Raw genomic sequence first — 14,629 nt, 5'->3', positions numbered from 1 at the left:
GAGCAAGTTTTAGGAGCAGCAGAGTACTGGACTCAATTATGGAAGCAATTACAGTCGTATGTAAGTAGAAATCCTTCAATTTTCAATACAGACAAACATGTTTTTTCCCAGTCAACTAAGAAGAAGAGTCCAAGAATATGACTGAAGCCATATGCTCTACTGCTGATCCATATGACAAACTGAAGTGAATCATGCTTTTCTTTATGTGAGGACAAAAATCATGCAATTAATGTTCATTTGGATTATCATAACTCTATGAAAGATACAACATGCATCAACAGACAATTTATGTGCTTCATACATTGAATGTAACAAATGTATACAAGCCTCATGAGCTTTATGCAAAACATAGGGGTAACAGTGAGTGAATGTTGCTATCCAACATTCTGTATGTGTTTCATATTGTTCAGTACTGGATCATCCCCCCCCCCCCCCCCCCCCCCCAATCCATGAACCATGAACCTTGCCGTTGGTGGGGAGGTTTGCATGCTTGCTTCAACGACACAGATAGCAGTACCGTAGGTGCAACCACAACGGAGGGGTATCTGTTGAGAGGCCAGACAAACGTGTGGTTCCTGAAGAGGGGCAGCAGCCTTTTCAGTAGTTGCAGGGGCAACAGTCTGGATGATTGTCTAATCTGGCCCTGTAACACTAACCAAAACGGCCTTGCTGTTGTGGTACTGCGAATGGCTGAAAGCAAGGGGAAACTACAGCCGTAATTTTTCCTGAGGGCATGCAGCTTTACTGTATGATTAAATGATGATGGTGTCCTCTTGGGTAAAATAATTCAGAGGTAAAATAGTCCCCCATTCGGATCTCCGAGCAGGGACTACTCAGGAGAACGTCGTTATCAGGAGAAAGAAAACTGGCATCCTACGGATCGGAGCATGGAATGTCAGATCCCTTAATCGTGCAGGTAGGTTAGAAAATTTAAAAAGGGAAATGCATAGGTTAAAGTTAGATATAGTGGGAATTAGTGAAGTTCGGTGGCAGGAGGAACAAGAGTTTTGGTCAGGTGAATACAGGGTTATAAATACAAAATCAAATAGGGGTAATGCAGGAGTAGGTTTAATAATGAATAAAAAAATTGGAGTGTGGGTAAGTTACTACAAACAGCATAGTGAACGCATTATTGTGGCCAAGATAGACACGAAGCCCACACCTACTACAGTAGTACAAGTTTATATGCCAACTAGCTCTGCAGATGATGAAGAAATTGATGAAATGTATGATGAGGTAAAAGAAATTATTCAGGTAGTGAAGGGAGACGAAAATTTAATAGTCATGGGTGACTGGAATTCGACAGTAGGAAAAGGAAGAGAAGGAAATGTAGTAGGTGAATATTGACTGGGGCTAAGAAATGAAAGAGGAAGCTGCCTGGTAGAATTTTGCACAGAGCATAACTTAATAATAACTTGGTTCAAGAATCATGAAAGAAGGTGGTATACATGGAAGGACCCTGGAGATACTAGAAGGTTTCAGATAGATTATATAATGGTAAGACAGAGATTTAGGAACCAGGTTTTAAATTGTAAGACATTTCCAGGGGCAGATGTGGACTCTGACCACAATCTACTGGTTATGAACTGTAGATTAAAACTGAAGAAACTGCAAAAAGGTGGGAATTTAAGGAGATGGGACTTGGATAAACTGAAAGAACCAAAGGTTGTACAGAGTTTCAGAGAGAGGATAAGGGAACAATTGACAGGAATGGAGGAAAGAAATACAGTAGAAGAAGAAGCTTTGAGGAATGAAATAGTGGCGGCAGCAGGCGATCAAGTAGGTAAAAAGACGAGGGCTAGTAGAAATCCTTGGGCAACAGAAGAGATACTGAATTTAATTGATGAAAAAAGAAAATACAAAAATGCAGTAAGTGAAGCAGGCAAAAAGGAATACAAACATCTAAAAAATGAGATCGACAGGAAGTGCAAAATGGCTAAGCAGGGCTGGCTAGAGGACAAATGTAAGGATGTAGAGACTTTTCTCACGTGGGGTAAGATAGATACTGCCTACAGGAAAATTAAAGAGACCTTTGGAGAAAAGAGAACCACTTGTATGAATATCAAGAGCTCAGATGGAAACCCAGTTCCTAGCAAAGAAGGGAAAGCAGAAAGGTGGAAGGAGTATATACAGGGTCTATACAGGGGTGATGCTCTTCAGGACAATATTATGGAAATGGAATATGATGTAGATGAAGATGAAATGGGAGATATGATACTGCGTGAAGAGTTTGACAGAGCACTGAAAGACCTAAGTCGAAACAAGGCTCCGGGAGTAGACAACATTCCATTAGAACTACTGACAGCCTTGGGAGAGCCAGTCCTGACAAAACTACCATCTGGTGAGCAAGATGTATGAGACAGGCGAAATACCTTCAGACATCAAGAAGAATATAATAATTCCAATCCTAAAGAAAGCAGGTGTTGACAGATGTGAAAATTACCGAACTATCAGTTTAATAAGTCACAGCTGCAAAATACTAACGTGAATTCTTTACCGACGAATGGAAAAACTGGTAGAAGCCAACCTCACGGAAGATCAGTTTGGATTCCATAGTAATGATGGAACACGTGAGGCAATACTGACCCTACGACTTATCTTAGAAGAAAGATTAAGGAAAGGCAAACCTACTTTTCTAGCATTTGTAGACTTAGAGAAAGCTTTTGAAAATGTTGACTGGAATACTCTCTTTCAAATTCTGAAGGTGGAAGCGGTAAAATAAAGGGAGCAAAAGGCTATTTACAATTTGTACAGGAACCAGATGGCAGTTATAAGAGTCGAGGGTTATGAAAGGGAAGCAGTGGTTGGGAAGGGAGTGAGACAGGGTTGTAGCCTCTCCCCAATGTTATTCAATCTGTATATTGAGCAAGCAGCAAAGGAAACAAAAGAAAAGTTTGGGGTAGATATTAAAATCCATGGAGAAGAAATAAAAACTTTGAGGTTCGCCGATGACATTGTAATTCTGTCAGAGAGAGCAAAGGACTTGGAAGAGCAGTTGAATGGAATGGACAGTGTCTTGAAAGGAGGGTTAAGGTGAACATCAACAAAAGCAAAACGAGGATAATGGAATGTAGTCGAATTAAGTAGACTGATGCTGAGGGAATTAGATTAGGAAATGAGATACTTAAAGTAGTAAATGAGTTTTGCTATTTGGGAAGCAAAAAAACTGATGATAGTCGAAGGAGGGAAAATATATAAGGTAGATTCATAATAGCAAGAAAAGAAATTCTGAAGAAGAGAAATTTGTTAACATCGAGTATAGATTTAAGTGTCAGGAAGTCATTTCTGAAAGTATTTGTATGGAGTGTAGCCATGTATGGAAGTGAAACATGGACGATAAATAGTTTAGACAAGAAGAGAATTGAAGCTTTTGAAATGTGGTGCTACAGAAGAATGCTGAAGATTAGATGGGTAGATCACATATCTAATGAGGAGGTATTGAGCAGAATTGATGAGAAGAGGAGTTTGTGGCACAACTTGACAAGAAGAAGGGACTGGTTGGTAGGACATGTTCTGAGGCATCAAGGGATCACCAGTTTAGCACTGGAGGGCAGCGTGGAGGGTAAAAATTGTAGAGGGAGACCAAGAGATGAATACACTAAGCAGATTCAGAAGGATGTAGGCTGCAGTAGGTGCTGGGAGATGAAGAAGCTTGCACAGGATAGAGTAGCATGGAGAACTGCATCAAACCAGTCTCAGGACAGAAGACCACAACAACAACTGGATTATCTATGCTAGAAGAGACAGAATAAAAATGTAATGCCACAAATTTAATCATATTTTGAAATGGTACAGGAAACAATAATAACCTACAAAATAAGAGACACTGCAGCTTAGCAAATATTCATATCCACTGTTGGCACGTGATATGAAAACACTGCATATCAGCATGGATGTGAAAATGGAACAAGATAGGAATCAGTCTACTCCAGATCTACAAAGCATGGATTTGTCCACTTTAGATCTATGGGAGTTTGGATAGTTACCATAATGACTGTGTGTAGGCAGCCACCCACTTGGAAGGAATTGAGATTGCTGACCGACAGACACCTAGGTGAATGTCGCCTGCAACCCTTGACTGATGTGAGCATAGGGGAAAACTCACTTGGTGTCCCAGAAAAGGATAGCAGAGTGCTGGGCTGACATGAGCCTGTACTCTCTGCTGCTAGCTCCTGACCAAACAACACATACTTTCCTACATTCCTACAATGTATTCCATACTTTTGGTGCAATGGCCCCTCTGAATGTCCAGCATATTCTTCTGGCGAGTTGGTGTATACCTGAAGATTTAATAAAACTGGAGCTTGGTTAAACAGATTTTTCTGTTTCTTTCCAGGTCCACTCACACTAGATGCCTAATCTGTAGCCTTCTCCCTCCAATCCTCCATAACTGTATCCACCATTAGAAGTAACAGCTCACATTCACTATATCCAATTTTTCTGCAACATGTTCATTCTTTGCCCAGAACTCAGAAACTTCAATTTACTTGTTCCACATAAAAATCCTCTTGTCACACTAGTGTAACACACCACTAAATGAGCCAAAACAAAATGGCACAGCCTGTCTCTACTTTATCAATGTGCTGATCCATTTTATTTGATTCTTCTAGCAGTATGCCACTGCAACTGTAACATGTACCAAGACTGCAGACATGTACCTGCAAACAACCAAAAAATTAAGTGTGTAACTTTATTTTTTTGAGGTGATTATTAAACTTTTATGACTACCTCTTATTCCAATATGCCTTTCAGATTCTGCAAGTCTCCTATCCTGAAGATATGAATGGATTGCGGTGGAAAGATGTCTGGTACTGTTGTGTATCATGTTGCTATTAACAACGTATGGCTGCATGAAGAAACTGCATCATTAGCCAAGGAAATACATCACTTCTGGGGCTAATAAATGACAGAAGTGTCACAAGTTCAAAAATTCATGATTTCTTGGAAAGAGCATAGGAAGATTATTGTACATTAGAACTCACAAGATGATAGACATTTGTTTGTCTGGTTTGCAGCAAAAATGGAATATCTCCCATCAAGAAAACAAAGCTGCCGTTGTGGATTTGTGATGCAACAAAACCCCAAGAGAGCCTGACTCCATCTCAGTGACAACATTGTCCACAAGACTAATCTAGCAAATTTTGCATCAAACAAGCTTCCAGCAGCAAAACTACAGTCTTCCTTGTTACGATGGCATGGAGGACACCTTCATTTTCCAGAGATGACTGCATGTGAAAAGCACCCACTAACCATTGAGAATTTCCACCCATTTTTGAGAATGCTTATTGACCATATGTAATTCATTCACATCATCTATGAACTGCAATAATAACTTTTTGAGTAAGTTACATTTTTCATCTTATCTTCCTTCACAATTTGGGTACAAATTCTTCAAGTAAGGTACAACATTCTGGTCTAAGCACAAGTGTTTTTGAACTCCTTTATCACAAAAATCTACCTTTATTTTGCACACCAAGAATTTTATCAACATTACAGAGATATTATCACATAACTTTTATCAGTGGCACAGCTATTTTGATCAATCATCAGGCCAATATATTGAAAGTCGGAAAACTTTCCTTTCCCTATGGGGAATTTTTGGAGGTTCACCAGTGTGGTTTTATAAAACATTTTTAGGTTATGTACACAATGCTGGCCATTAAAACTGTGTCATGAGATGACATGCAAACTTAAAATTGGCTTATAGTGTACTACATGCAAATGATTAGAATTTCAGTACAACTACATAAAGTAAGAAAGTAACATATATAATGAAAGTTTATGTAGAGGGTTTCTCATTCAGAAATAATATTTGAATGTTGCTTGTTTGTGGGAAGAAAGTGTTGTGTCTCAGGTACGAAAGGCAATGGCCTTGCCACAGTGGATACACCGATTCCCGTGAGATCACCAAAGTTAAGTGCTGTCAGGCGTGGTCGGCACTTGGATGGGCGACCATCCAGGCCGCCATTCACTGTTGCCATTTTTTGGGGTGCACTCAGCCTCATGATGCCAATTGAGGAGCTACTCGAATGAATAGTAGTGGCTTCAGTCAAGAATACTCTCATAACGGCCGGGAGAGCGTTGTGCTGACCCCACGCCCCTCCTATCCGCATCCTCCACTGAGGATGACATGGCAGTCGGATGGTCCCGTTAGGCCTCTCGTGGCCTGAAGACGGAGTGCTCAGGTAACGAAGAGAAATGGTAACCACCATGTTTTGAAATTCAATACCAGCAGGACAGAGGCCAATTAAGAATGTGGTCCATCCTTCCATGATATTGTAGCTCATGTACAGGATCTCATGAGTGCAATCTGAATATGGAATCAATGGCTTCAGGAGGGCTGTACTTAATGCCATGCATGATCTCAAGTGACTCACATGATTATACCCTAAAGGTCAGATATATTGTTCACTCATCTGTGCAACATCATACAGTTGTGACATGTATGTTGATTCATGAACTGGACTTGTTTGCAGCAAGACAAGTATCTGCACGGACAATGCAATCATGTCTATAGCACCACAGGCTGTCAGCATTCAAACGCTGTTGTAATTTCTCTTGACATGTTAGCAGAGAGGTACACCAACAGTGATGCACTCAATAAGAACAATAGACACAGAGTGGCACTATGCCATTTTTCAGAGAAGTCACAATAGACATATCTGTGTTTGGAAGCTTCAGAGAGACAGCACTATCACCTTCGGTTTGAATTTCCGGTAATTTGGACAGCCGGTATTACATTTCTGTACCCTATCATTGAAGTATCCTAATGTTATCTTTCAGGAAGAGAATGCAAGATCTCATGTTGCCTATGCACTCCTGACATATCGTGATAAAGAGGGTGTTTGGCTGTTGTTCTGACAATTTGAAAATATGTGGTCATTGGCTGCTGAGAGATTGGCTCATCACCACTTGCCAGGCACTGTGATTGATCAACTATGGCATAGATTTGTCTGAGATACCCGTATCTGTTATCCAAGCCCAGTCTGACTCAATGCTCAGCTGGGTTAAAGACATCATTACTGTCAGAGGTTGCAACTTAGCGTACTGAATTTCAGGCTTTGCATAGCCTCAAATCATCAACAAGTTTAATCAAGTCTTTTCCTACCATACTATATACACACAATAAATGGAATTTAATTGTTTGCTATTCTTCTTGGCAATGCAGTATTAATGGTAAGCAGTGTACTGCAGTGTTTTTCCACATATAAGCAGCAACTCACCTTATCAACTGGCTAATTATTTCTTTGTCTGTATCACAGCATTTAACAATCTTTGTTGCTGTCTTTCCACCTAAGCTGTCTTCTGTAAGTAATACCCAAGATTGATCAGCAAATTTGGAATCACTCATTTTCTCTCTGAATACTCAAATCCCATACCTGAAACGCCTAAAAAATAGTGCCAATTAGGAATTGCTTGCAAAAGTTGTTAGTAAAATAGAAAGGAGGTACAATGATTGCTCAAATACTTTAAAAGTCTCCAAATTTTGATCCAGGCAAACCAGAACCAAAGAAAATGTAAATAAATAGTACACAAATAATGACAGTCTCACAATACAGTGATACAACAATCCTCATAACTAACATGTAGATAACCTAAGTTTTCACATTTCACTTAATGTTTATGTGCTTGTCTATCACCCATTGCTCCACTGTACAGAGAATAGTCATCTTCATTCATTCCATTGTTTGTACATCACACAAGTTTTTCCAGTTTTTAACTAACAAGAGATGTATATACAAGTTTATAAAGCAATATTGTGGACTCAACATACATTTAGTTCCCAGTTATTTCTACTAAGTCTTGTTACTACCCCTCTTATTGCTTAATGATGTTTAAAATATTTTCTGTTGGGGGTCAATGGAGTATCTGTGGTGTCACCGCCAGATACCATACTTGCTAGGTGGTAGCCTTTTAAATCAGCCGCGGTCCGTTAGTATACGTCGGACCCGCGTGTCGCCACTATCAGTGATTGCAGACCGAGCGCCGCCACACGGCAGGTCTAGAGAGACTTCGTAGCACCCGCCTCAGTTGTACAACCGACTTTGCTAACGATGGTACCCGTCAAGTCGCAAGTGATTATGTACCAGTGTCAGTTCACGTTGCACGAGACAGTCGCTCTTGTCGTCAGCAGGACCATAAACTTTTTGTAGACTTTGACATTAACGGCAAAGTGATACCATTCCAGCTCAATACCAGAGCTGCAGTTTCACTGATCAATCAAGACATGTACAAACAGCTGGGCACACCTCCGTTGCGTGCCGCAAATGTTAAGTTAACTAGTTATTCAGGTCAAAAGATATCCCTGTGTTAGGACAGTGCAGCCTTCTTGCAACATACAAAGGACACACAAAACTTGTGTCATTTTACATCCTTCGTTCTTCTTCTGCAGTGAACGTTTTTGGTTTCGATTTATTTCAGTTGTTTAACTTGTCTATAGTAAATCAGGTCTTATCAGTGTTCCAGACTGTGCCTTCAGACAGTGTACCATCGCTATCAAAGTCGGTTGTACAACTGGGGCGAGTGCTAGGAAGTCTTTCTAGACCTGCCGTGTGGCGGCGCTCGGTCTGCAATCACTGTAGTGGCGACACGCGGGTCCGACGTATACTAACGGACCGCGGCCGATTTAAAAGGCTGCCACCTAGCAAGTGTGGTGTCTGGCGGTGACACCACAGTGTCTGAACTGCTTTCTTGTGTCTGTTTCTCCAAGTCTATTACTGAAGTGCACCAGTCCAACCGGTCTTCAGTGTATTATTCAGTGAGGTATGTGGCCTAGGATTTTTGTGTATATAGGCATTCACCCTTTCCTCACATCATCCCTACAGTGGTGTGGATGGATATGTGTGTGTGTGTGCGCGCGAGTGTATACCCGTCCTTTTTTCCCCCTAAGGTAAGTCTTTCCGCTCCCGGGATTGGAATGACTCCTTACCTTCTCCCTTAAAACCCACATCCTTTCGTCTTTCCCTCTCCTTCCCTCTTTCCTGATGAGGCAACAGTTTGTTGCGAAAGCTTGAATTTTGTGTGTATGTCGACCTGCCAGCACTTTCATTTGGTAAATCACATCATCTTTGTTTTATATATATATATATATATATATATATATATATATATATATATATATATATATATATATATATATATATATATATATAAATTGAGGGGGAGCCCCTCCACACCCACACCAGCATGATGGTCAGCTCGAAAAGTCTACTGCCATCTTTCCATAAGGGTTGGTTTTCACTAAAGTGAGGTGTCACATGATGTGGGTACTGCGATGTTTGCGTACATCTGGTTAATGTTAAACATTGGGTCAAAAGTTGAACAAAGGGTAGCAGTTTTAAGGGCAGAGGGATAAAAGTTCCAAGGCAAGAGCCAAGGGAAAAAAAACCTCTGCAATAGTTAGGTCAGGTAGTAAGAGCAGTAGTGGATGTCTTGCTGCCTGTGACAGGTCTTGCAAGAGTAAGCTTTGTTAGTAGTGGGTATCATGCATGTTGATACCTTCAACATTGTACAGTGCTGTTACTCAGTGGCTGCTGCTGGGTGCCAGTGTTGATCTCTCGGTCAGTGTCAGCATACCTGTAAAAGTTAGGTTCATCATCATTTTGTGTCTGATAGATCATATATCACATGCACAGTGTAGGGTGATGTTGGTGTTTTGTTTGTTCATCAATGTGCAAACTTGTCAGTTTCCCTGCCATAGCCTTTTGGTCAGCTTTAATAACAGCTGGCATATCCAGTCAGTGCTGCTGAAATGCAGGGGCTTGCCAAAGTTTGTTGATTGTCGGTGAATGTTAGCTTGTCATAGGTGGTTGTGCCCTAGCTTATGCTTCCACCTATACAAATATTTTTTTGAATAACTTAATATCTACAGTTCAATTCTTGCACATGTAATTTTGATAAAAGTGGCTAGTAGAGAAAATAAAGTCATGGCAGTGTTTGCTGTCACAGATGACTTCCATCAATGAGAACTTGTAATTTGTTTAAATAAAATGTGTCTTGCAGTACTACATTTTGTAACAATTCCTGTAGGCCATTCCTCTTAATAATGTTTGAATGTTGTACATTTGACTATCACTGAAACAGTTCTTTGTTTATTCCCTGTAGTTGTCACAAAAATATGAAGTGTCTATTGAATGACAGAAACAAACATTTTTCTCGCACCATGGAGAAATCAAGTGGGGTGTATGACCAACGTATTCATCAGGACAGTTCAGTGAAATTTGGAGTTAATGGGCTGTGGCAGCAGATGACCAACATGAGTGCCTCTGCCAACAGCATGACATTGCCTGCAATACCTCTCCTGGGCTCATTATCATATTGATTGGACCCTAGACAGCAAACTGGTTATGTGAGTCTGATTTCAGTTGGTAAGAACTGATGGTAGGGTGCAAGTGTGGTGCAGACCCTACAAAGCCATGGACCCAAGTTGTCAACAAGGTGCTGTGCAAGTTGGTGGTGGCTCCATAATGGTGTATGGAACAAACTGGGTCCTCTGGTCCAACTGAACTGATCATTGATTATAAATGGTTATATTTGGCTACTTTGATCATTGCAGCCATTCATGGACTCCATTTTTAGGAATGGCAATGTGTCGTATCACCAGGCTGCAATTGTTGGCAGTTTGTTTGAAGAACATTCTGGAAAATTTGAGCAAATGATTTGGCCATACACAATGCTGGACATGAATCCGATTGAACATTTATGTGACATAATCAAGAGCTCAATTCGTGCACAAAATCCTGCACAGGCAAAACTTTTGCATTAATGGGTGGCTATAGAGGCAGCATGGCTCAGTATTTCTGCAGGGGACTTGCAGCGACCCATAGAGTCCATGCCACGTTGCTACACTACACCAGGCAAAAGGAGATCTGACACACTATTAGGAGGTATCCCTGACTTTTGTCACCTCAGTGTCTATTACAGTTACAAGATTTCTGGATACATTAATATATAACCATGAAGTAAAATAAGGCAGTCTTTTATGAGAAAAATAATTTTTGCTTCTTTAACATATAATGGCCAATTCACAGATAAAGTGGTTAGCTGGTGTTGTTCCAGAGCTACATGCTTATGGAGCCATTGGTGGCAGGTAGCAGCACTTTTTAAATGCAAAGCATGATAAATATTCAAACTACGGAGTTTATAAAATTGAGTGCAGTAACTGTAAATGTTATTATGTTGGTCAAATGGCAAGAACATTCAACAAAATATTCTTTGGACACATGTATGATAGTAAAGAAGGTGGTGCAAGAAACCAACTGTTTCAGTTCAGTCACACAATAATCCAATACAGCAAAACTCCATAATGCAACTGTAAGTTATTTCCTAGATATTTTTGAGGCAATAGAAATCTACAATGAAAGGAAGTAATTGAACAATATGTTGAATGACCAATGTTTATCAGAAACTGGTTCTTTTCTGTTTTTGCCATTTGTATGTAATATTGCACCTGTTAGTACAAATACTTTTAAATAATATGGATGACATTATTTAACATATACTTTTATTTCTTAAGTTACTGGATCACCCCAAAATAGTGCCACAGATATGTCACCTCTAACTTTTTTGTTTATTTTGCATGCTACATTAGTTCAAAGTTCTCTTAAGCATATGAATTTACAGCACCTTCTGTTTAAATTCTTTTATCAGCTGCTGTTCATACTTGTGAAATCCTTGACACAATATACTAAAATGTGGAATCATGATTGCATATGACCCAAACTAGCACTAACAAATAAATGGTGACACTTTTTCTCTATAGTATGATACACCTGCTGTAAAGATGTGAGATGAAGAGAGGAAGTCCTGGAGTGCCCCATCAAACCAGTCAGAAGTCTGATGATAAGGGAAGCAAAGGAATAAGTAGAATAATGAATAAATGGGAATATGGGAAAGCTACTACAAACAGCAAAGTGAACACATTATTATAGCCAAGATAAACATGAACCCAACAACTGCTGTAATATAAGTTTAAATGCCTACTAGCTCTGCACATAATGAACAGACTGAAACAATGTATGATAATTTAAAAGAAATTATTCAAACAGTTAGGGAGACAAAAATTTAATTGTGATGGGCTACTGAAATTCAATAACATGAAAGAGAGAAAAAGGTGGAGAAGTTGTAGCATAACAGGGCTGTCGGGAGAGGGAGGGGGGGGGGGAATGAAAGGGAATGCTGCTTGGTAGAATTTTGTACAGTGTATGATTTATTCATTGCTAATACTTGGTTTAAGAATCATGAAAGGAGGGATTATAGTTGGAAGAGACATGGAGACACTAGAAAGTTTCAGATTGATTATAAGGCAGAGATTTTGAAGCCAGATTAGAAGCTGCGAAACATTTGCAAGTACAGTGAATTATGATCATAATTCACTGGTTATGCCTTGAAAATTAAATCTGAAGAAATTTAGAAAAAGTAGGACATCAATAAAATGGGACCTTGATCAATTAGAAGATTTAGTAGGTGTTGAGAGTTGCAAAGGAATGTTAGGCAATGATTGATTGATACAGGTGAAAGGAATAAAGTAGATGACAAATGGGCAGCCTTTAAAGAAGGACAGCAGAGAATCAAACGAGAAAAAAGACAAGGCACAGTAGAAATCCTTGGATAACATCTGAGATATCAAATTCAGTTGACAAAAGGAAAAAGTACATAAATGAAGCAGTCAAAAGGGAATACAGACATATACAGGGTGTTTCAAAAATGACCGGTATATTTGAAACGGCAATAAAAACTAAACGAGCAGCGATAGAAATACACCGTTTGTTGCAATATGCTTGGGACAACAGTACATTTTCAGGTGGACAAACTTTCGAAATTACAGTAGTTACAATTTTCAACAACAGATGGCGCTGCAAGTGATGTGAAAGATATATAAGACAACGCCATCTGTGGGTGCGCCATTCTGTACGTCGTCTTTCTGCTGTAAGCGTGTGCTGTTCACAACGTGCAAGTGTGCTGTAGACAACATGGTTTATTCCTTAGAACAGAGGATTTTTCTGGTGTTGGAATTCCACTGCCTAGAACACAGTGTTGTTGCAACAAGACGAAGTTTTCAATGGAGGTTTATTGTAACCAAAGGACCGAAAAGCGATACAATAAAGGATCTGTTTGAAAAATTTCAACGGACTGGGAACGTGACGGATGAACGTGCTGGAAAGGTAGGGCGACTGCGTATGGCAACCACAGAGGGCAACGCGCAGCTAGTGCAGCAGGTGATCCAACAGCGGCCTCGGGTTTCCGTTCGCCGTGTTGCAGCTGCGGTCCAAATGACGCCAACGTCCACGTATTGTCTCATGCGCCAGAGTTTACACCTCTATCCATACAAAATTCAAACGCAGCAGCCCCTCAGCGCTGCTACCATTGCTGCACGAGAGACATTCGCTAACAATATAGTGCACAGGATTGATGACGGCAATATGCATGTGGGCAGCATTTGGTTTACTGACGAAGCTTATTTTTACCTGGACAGCTTCGTCAATAAACAGAACTGGCGCATATGGGGAACCGAAAAGCCCCATGTTGCAGTCCCATCGTCCCTGCATCCTCAACAAGTACTGGTCTGGGCTGCCATTTCTTCCAAAGGAATCATTGTCCCATTTTTCAGATCCGAAACGATTACTGCATCACGCTATCTGGACATTCTTCGTGAATTTGTGGCGGTATAAACTGCCTTAGACGACACTGCGAACACCTCGTGGTTTATGCAAGATGGTGCCCGGCTACATCGCACGGCTGACGTCTTTAATTTCCTGAATGAATATTTCTATGATCGTGTGATTGCTTTGGGCTATCCGAAACATACAGGAGGCGGCGTGGATTGGCCTCCCTATTCGCCAGACATGAACCCCTGTGACTTCTTTCTGTGGGGACACTTGAAAGACCAGGTGTACCGCCAGAATCCAGAAACAGTTGAACAGCTGAAGCAGTACATCTCATCTGCATGTGAAGCCATTCCGCCAGACACGTTGTCAAAGGTTTCGGGTAATTTCATTCAGAGACTACGCCATATTATTGCTACGCATGGTGGATATGTGGAAAATATCATACTATAGAGTTTCCCAGACCGCAGCGCCATCTGTTGTTGAAAATTGTAACTACTGTAATTTCGAAAGTTTGTCTGCCTGAAAATGTACTGTTGTCCCAAGCATATTGCAACAAACGGTGTATTTCTATCACTGCTCGTTTAGTTTTTATTGCCGTTTCAAATATACCGGTCATTTTTGAAACACCCTGTAAAAATAAGACTGCTAAAAAGTGAAAAATGGCTAAGCAAGAATAGCCAGAGGACATATGAAAGGATCTAGATGTGTACATGACTATGGCAAAGATAGATGCCACCTGTAGGAAAATGAAAGAGACATTTGGAGAAAAGACAAGCAAACATGTGAATATGAAGAGCTTAGATGGCAAGTCAGTAGTAAGCAAAGAACAGAAAGCTTAAAGGTGGACAGAGTATCTAGAAAGACAATAGTATAGAAAGGGAAGAGGAAGTAAATGAAGATGAAATGGGAGATGTGATGCCTTAAGAAGAATTTAACAGAACACTTAAAGAATTATACCAAATGAGGACTCTGGACTGGATGACATCCCATCAGAATTATTGAAATCCTTGGAAAAGTCAGAA

This window comes from Schistocerca nitens, chromosome 2, assembly GCF_023898315.1.
Source record: "Schistocerca nitens isolate TAMUIC-IGC-003100 chromosome 2, iqSchNite1.1, whole genome shotgun sequence".
NCBI classification, from domain to species: domain Eukaryota; kingdom Metazoa; phylum Arthropoda; class Insecta; order Orthoptera; family Acrididae; genus Schistocerca; species Schistocerca nitens.
This window is presented reverse-complemented; position numbering follows the sequence as displayed.